The following is a 7,500-nucleotide window of genomic DNA, read 5'->3' on the forward strand; positions in this document are numbered from 1 at the left end:
GATTGAGACAGACAGACAGAGAGAGACAGACAGACAGACAGACAGACAGACAGACAGACAGAGATAGAGACAGGCAGACAGATAGACAGACAGACAGGCAGACAGACAGACAGAGATAGAGACAGGCAGACAGACAGACAGAGATAGAGACAGGCAGACAGACAGAGATAGAAACAGAGAGACAGACAGACAGAGACCACGTGTCACGTGACCTACTGAATGAACCAATAACGAAAATCCGTGGCTCAGTATGATTTCAGTGTATTTGAAGGTGAGTAATAAAAGAAAACGATGGGGGAGAAACAGGTCCAAACACCAGAGATAAAGCGGGTAATAAAAGCACGGCATGGAGGAGAATCGAGGTGAAAGGTGTTTTATACCCCCCCCAAACCTCAACACACACACACACACACACACACACACACACACACACACACACACACACACACACCTCAGAGAGAATAAGCCGGTGTGTTACAGTAGAGTGTGTTCCTCTCCCTCTGTGCCTCTGTGAACACTCGCTTCCTGTCACCGAGCACAAAGAGCCGGAACACAATACGAAGGATTGCGGGACACTGGGGCATCGCACAACCGAAACACACACACACACACACACACACACGAATGGATTATGTTACAATTCCTCTCTCTCTCTCTCTCTCTCTCTCTCTCTCTCTGTCACACACACCAGTGTAATGTTCAAGTATAGAGGAATCATTATCTTTAGAAGTGAGTGAATTCAGGACTGTGACGTTGTATCTGATGATAATGTTGTCATGGCAATATGAGTGAACGAGGGAGAGAATGAAAGAAAAAAAGATAGAGAGAGAGAGAGAGAGAGAATCTTAACATAGTCGGCCGTGTCCCTTTGACCGTACATTCGTGCTGCGACTCGCCTCGGTGCCACGGTGACCGTGACCCGTACCTGACCCGCTGGGCAATGACAGCCGCACACACACACGCACACACACACACACACACACTCAATCTACACGACACATAGCATTTCTTTAGTCACGAAACACAAAACGCCGCTAGCTCTCGGCCGTGTGTGACGTCCCCCCCCCGAGCTAATCTGCCGTGAACACGGGGTTCACACGCAGGACACGTGAGGAAGAGACATGAAAAGACTTGAGAAATAGAGAAGGAAATACAAACCTTTAATATTTGCATAACTGTGGTGCAATATTTCCTATTTATGTTAAGTGTGTGTCACAATCACATCACATTTTAAGATGCCATTTCAACATCACACATCACACACGCACACACACACACACACTCAATCTACGACACATAGCATTTCTTTAGTCACGAAACACAAAACGCCGCTAGCTCTCGGCTGTGTGTGACGTCCCCCCCCCGAGCTAATCTGCCGTGAACACGGGGTTCACACGCAGGACACGTGAGGAAGAGACATGAAAAGACTTGAGAAATAGAGAAGGAAATACAAACCTTTAATATTTGCATAACTGTGGTGCAATATTTCCTATTTATGTTAAGTGTGTGTCACAATCACATCACATTTTAAGATGCCATTTCAACATCACACATCACACACGCGCACACACACACACACACACACACACACACACAGAGATTTAATGGGTCACGTGACATACATCTGTCTCTGTCTGTCTCTCTCTCTCTTTCTGTCTGTCTCTCTCTTTCTCTGTCTGTCTGTGTGTCTCTTTTTGTCTGTCTTTTTCTGTCTGTCTCTTTCTGTCTGTCTTTGTCTGTCTCTTTCTCTCTTTCTGTCTGTCTGTTTAATTCTTTTTCTGTCTGTCTCACTGTTTCTCCCTAGGTTAATCTCTCTCTCTCTCTCTCTCTCTCTCTCTCTCTCTCTCTCTCTCTCTCTCTCTCTCTCTCTCTCGCTCTCTTTCTCTCACACATATCCTGGAAGATGACTGCATCCTTTCCTTGACTAACGCGTTACACTAACAGCCTCCTCAGCGTTTCCCTCACACTTCCTCAAACTTCCTGCACTTCTCTTTTCCTCGTTATTTCTGACTCTGCGATTTTTCTGCAGAAACTCGATCATTTTCGTGGCTTGGAAGATCCGATCTCACCCTGGACCAGGGCCTTACATAAAACAGAACTGAAAAATGGTATTAATTACTACAAGTAGTTCCTGACTTACAATGGAGATGCTTTCCGATGTGTAACCTGATGTAAGTGGGGACATAGCCTCGCCTTCTCAGGAGTGTTGGTGACTGGTGATGAGTGTGCGGTAGTGTACTGTCATTTGTCAATAAATGTTAATAATTTAACAGATAATAGTACATCATTGAGCAAAACAGAGCAAATACACTATCATAATGTACAACCTTTACAGCATATATGTACGTGTCAGCATTTCTTTTATATATATGTATATTTCTATTATTCTTACTGTATATAAATGAATTCTTAATTTCCCACAGTTTCTTCAGGAAATGTGAATTCGAGATCTTATGATTATACTGATTAGATTACATTAAATCAGTAGATTTGAAGTCAATTTAAAATGATTATCGAATATATATTTAAAAAGAAAATCACGAAAACTACCGAAAATCTAACTGTGGCATCATCGTTATCATCATCCTCATCATTATCGGTTTTACTGATCTTCTCTCTCTCTCACACACACACACACACACACACACACACACACACACAAAAGTGAAAGGCAATCAGGACCTCGTAAATTCCTTACGATCAAACATCACGTTATTACAGAGATCTCATGGTTCTGAGGTCACGTCTCATATTCAAACACTTCGGTAATTGGCCTTTGACCACACCAGCTCACGGCTCCATGCAGTGCCCCCTTTTCTAGTTTTCTCATTTCCAGCTTTCTTTCCCCTCTCTTTCTTTCTCTCTCTCTCTCTCTCTCTCTCTCTCTCTCTCTCAATTTCTCTAGTTGTCTAATTCCTATTCTCTCTTTATCTCACTCTCTCTATTTCTATTGCTCTCATTCTTTCTCACTCTTTCACTCTATCTCCCGTCTATCTCTCGACTTCTCTATCTTTCGCATTGTATTTCTCTCTCTTCATCTCTGTCAAACTCTTCATTTCTAAAATTTTCCTTCCCTCTCTTTGTCTCTCTATCTATCTGTCAATTTCTCTACCTCTCATCCTTTTTCCTCTCTGTATCTCTTTCAATCTCTCAATTTCTCTAGATCTCTTAGTCACCTTCATCTCTCTCTTACTTCATCTCCTTTCTATCCTCTCGTTATCTTCTTCTCTCCTTCTTCACCTCTCAGTTTATCTCTCTATTTCTCTAGCTCGCTCATTCTTTTTCATCATTCTGTCTGTTTCTTAGCACTATCTCATTCTCTCTCTCTGTCCTTTCTCATCTCTCCATCTCTCTGTACGTTTATAATTAACATGGTAGCGTCGCTTGAACACACACACACACACACACACACACACACACACACACACACAAATATAAGTGTTTGTATATATTTAAAAGTCTTTGAGGATCGTGATACGATATTTTGTCCCGTATCGCCTCTACAATATACACTTATTTTGTTCCTATGCTGTAAACAGTGTGTGAAAATGTAAATATAATTTTATAGTCCATCAGGAACAAACAGCCTGAAGATCATGTGATTTATTTTGCCTTCATTTGTTTGTTCGATTTAACAACAGGAACAACAACAGCAACAACACCGACGTTGTGCAGTCACATGCCTGGTGCGAGAAGCAGCAGCGTGACGGTGCGGTGAGACGCCGCTGGAGACGAGAGGAGCAATGAAAGCGTGTGAATGAGAGCTGCTCGGGAAGTGTTCAGGGCTTTCCTCTCTTCCTCCTGAGGAGATCACAGGCAGCGAAGGAGCTGCCGCTGGCGCGCCCAGCTTCCTTTTTTTGTTTTCATCTTGGGCTAGAAAGTTCTCTCGTTTCCTCCACACGGAGAGCCTGCACGAGGGCTTCAGCGATGGGTTTATGAAGTACCTGAGCTCCAACCACGAAGTTCCTGAACTCACAGCCGTTCGAACCACAAGCACAGGAACGGATGGTGTGTTTCATCTCACTGAGTGTGTGTACTTTTTGGGACGGTCACATTATGTTATGACACATAAGCACAAACTGTGTGTGTGTGTGTGTGTTTTTGTGACACTATGTTTAATGAAAAGCCAGAGAGACCTCGCCTTGGTGAGCAATTCCACAGCTCGTCTCACATGCTATCTCACCCTCCCTCCCTCTCACACACACACACACACACACACACACACACACACAGAAACGTTATCACATGCAAACGCCCGAGTTTCAGGTCACCGTGACCTTGACACTCGGACGAGAGTCACGCAGCGAGTCACGCAGTCCTCTCCATAGCTACCGTTCTCACGGAAACCAAATCATATAAGTCGAGGGTCAATGCCCTTGAGCTAACACACACACACACACACACACACACACAGACTCGTCTGACCCGAGTCGAAGAGGTTGTAATGCAGTCTCCTGGTTACTGAAGTTTGAAGTTCTGAAGTTTAGCTCATCGTCTGCTGGCTCGCGCCGCTAACACCTAGCTCAGCACGCTAGCAATGACACTAGCGTCCTGTGAACGCAATCGGCATCTGTCACACCGTAAAACCACGTTTCTCACACGTTTACTTCAACTACCCTTCTCGTGTTTCTGAGGAACTTTTGCTATTCAATAAATAGAAAGAAATTCATAAACAAACGACAAAGAAGAAAACCGTTAGCCGTGGCTGTGTCTTCAGTAACTCCTTTTTTTCTGATTGCAAAGAATCGAGTATATTTACGTACGTTTGTATGAATATCGACTTATGATTATCTTTTGAGGTTTTTAAGGCGGAGTTTTAGCAGTTAGTGCTAGCCCGCTAGCCGTTCTGCATTCGCTAGCTCGCGAATAAGGTACCGTGTGCGGTCAAACTGACCGAATGTGTTAACCTGAGGTAAATATTTTATATTTTTACTCAGAATGTCGTCGCAACGTGACGGAAAGTGGCTAGCGGGTGTCAAATACGCGCCACGGCGTATTAGTGAGTCACAGAACTTGACTAATCAGCTATATTTGCTTCACTTCTGCTTATGCTTTTGACAGTATGGGACTGTAAGAATACAAGATGCGAGGCCTTTCCTGACCCGAGCTTCAACCCCACACACACACACACACACACACACACACATGCTCATGCTAATACACTGACTATTATTCAAAGCTTTTCCCAGAATTAGCTGCAATATTGAGCAGGCAGCAAACGAACAGCTTGCAATTGCAAACAGCCACAAACAATGCAGTGCTTATCTCCTGCTTATAACCGCCCTCAGGGGGTCTCAAACACACACACACACACACACACACACACACACACACACGCACACACACAGTAGGGGGGTGCTCTGCTTGCTCTAAACACTTCACAGGTCCTCTGAGGTGTCGACGAGGCATAGTTAATTAGCACAGGGTGAAATGGAATTCCTCTGAAAGCTGAACGGTTGCAAAAGGAGCTACGGATTTCCATGACAATACGTCCGGAATGTTCCGGACAAAGCTGTGGTGTGTGTGTGTGTGTGGTTAAAGTTGGGGTCAGGAAACAGCCCTACGTCCTACATTTTCACAGTCCTGTACTCAAAACATCAAAAGTATAAGTAAACAAAATAAAGCTGATTAGCCATTTTCTGCGATCTGCTAATACACCACAGCATGTATTCGACACTCGCTAGCTGCAAAAAAACATATTTTAGAGTCTCGATTCTGATTGGTTCGTTTCTTTTTTTTATACGTATATCCGTCTTCTAATACGGTCTGGCATTTACGATAACAACCGAGTAGTTGTCAAGATGGTGTCGTTTTATAATTTTTATGTCCGTGAGGAATTTCGTTTCGCATACTATCATTTAGCATCGCCGAGTTCTACGTTCTGACTGGTCAGAAAGAAATGGGTTCTTTGCAACAAGATACAAGATTATTTCGTCTTATTATTGTAAAACGAAAATAAAAAAAAGGACCGGTGAAAATAGAGCCGTGCCATCTACAAGCGTTATAACCCGAAGTGAGAACGGGAACTAACCAGTTTCATAAATATTCCACAACGTGAAAGAGATCGAAACTCCAACGACTCGTTTGTTATAATGAATCAAGTCATTAATAAACAAGTTCTGGACTTGTTGGAACATTGCTGTGGTGGAATAAAAGAGCGAGAAAACACTTCAGGACCTGCTGTAATATGAAAAATGAAAAACTGTACCTCCGCCCTGACTGACTGGAGAAAACACGAAAAAGTATCGCGATACGATATGTCTTGCCGTATTGCACATCCCGGATAAACAAAAAGGCTCTGTTGGTTAGGGAAAGTTTTTTACACTGTGTGGTGAGCTAGCTAATCCATAAGTAAGCGTGTGTGTGTGTGTGTGTGTGTGTGTGTGTGTGTGTGTGTGTGTGAAAGAGAGTGTGATTGAAAGAGGCATGTGTGCGCCTTCCTACTCTCTGAGAAAATTTGCATGAACTCGTTCAGTGGTTGGGGTGTGTGTGTGTGTGTGTGTGTGTGTGTGTGTGTGTGTGTGTGTGTGTGTGTGTTTGCACGTCTGGGCACATGTGCGTGTGGGGGCCTCATTTATCTGCATGCCACTGACCCTAACACACACACACACACACACATGAGTGCAGTGTACAGCTGTGTCAATGACATACTGTCCATGTGAGACTCTTTGTGTGAGCATCGTCACAGTGATTCTGTGTGTGTGTGTGTGTGTGTGTGTGTGTGTGTGATAGATAGAGCGAGAGAAAAACAGGTCATTCCACTACTTCATTTCCTGGTGTGTCAGGGCCGAGAGCGTCATGCAAGCAACAGACGACACACACCTCGCACACAAATAAAATCCAGTCTAAACTTCCCGTCAGTCAAACACACACATTTTCCTCTGGAACCCTGTGAGTGGCAACCACGCCCAACACACTCACACACACACACCCAAGACACACACACACAAGAGTTCAATAACGCTCTATAATCCGCCTCATTGCATTCAGTCTCATTTGAAAGAGTCATGCGGTTGCAGTCGACCTGTCTCAACATACCTGCTGCTCGAGCTCACCTGAGAGCCGGACGAGGAACAGCACACCTGGGTGCTTCTACATATGCATAATAGTGTAATAACACACATATATGACTGTTATAACCCCATATCCTCATCTCTGACCCTGAACAGTACATTTCCACTGATTCATGAGAGAAGAAAGTGAGCTCTATGATATTAATAGTGTTGGTCATTTGGCAACATGTCGCTTGCCTCATCCCTCATTCTCTTCTTGCTTCTTTGCACATTTTGCTCTGGAGGCACTACATGACCTCTGTATGGTCACATGTTTACATTTTTTACCACATTTCACTGCACAATGCACCATTATATTTGCACACACACACACACACACACACACACACCATGTCATTTGCACTGAGTGGCTGCTGTTTACTCACTACCTCATACCTGCACTTTTACAACCCTATCATTTATATATAAATATAGCTTATTTGCTTTT

At 43.7% G+C, this 7,500-nt stretch overlaps 1 protein-coding gene across 1 annotated transcript in view; it reads right to left on the minus strand.

The window, feature by feature from the left end:
* The window catches only part of LOC124395880 (TCDD-inducible poly(ADP-ribose) polymerase), a 25,768-nt gene that overhangs the window by 15,114 nt on the left and 3,154 nt on the right, over positions 1-7,500 (minus strand).

This window comes from Silurus meridionalis, chromosome 13, assembly GCF_014805685.1.
Source record: "Silurus meridionalis isolate SWU-2019-XX chromosome 13, ASM1480568v1, whole genome shotgun sequence".
NCBI classification, from domain to species: Eukaryota; Metazoa; Chordata; class Actinopteri; order Siluriformes; family Siluridae; genus Silurus; species Silurus meridionalis.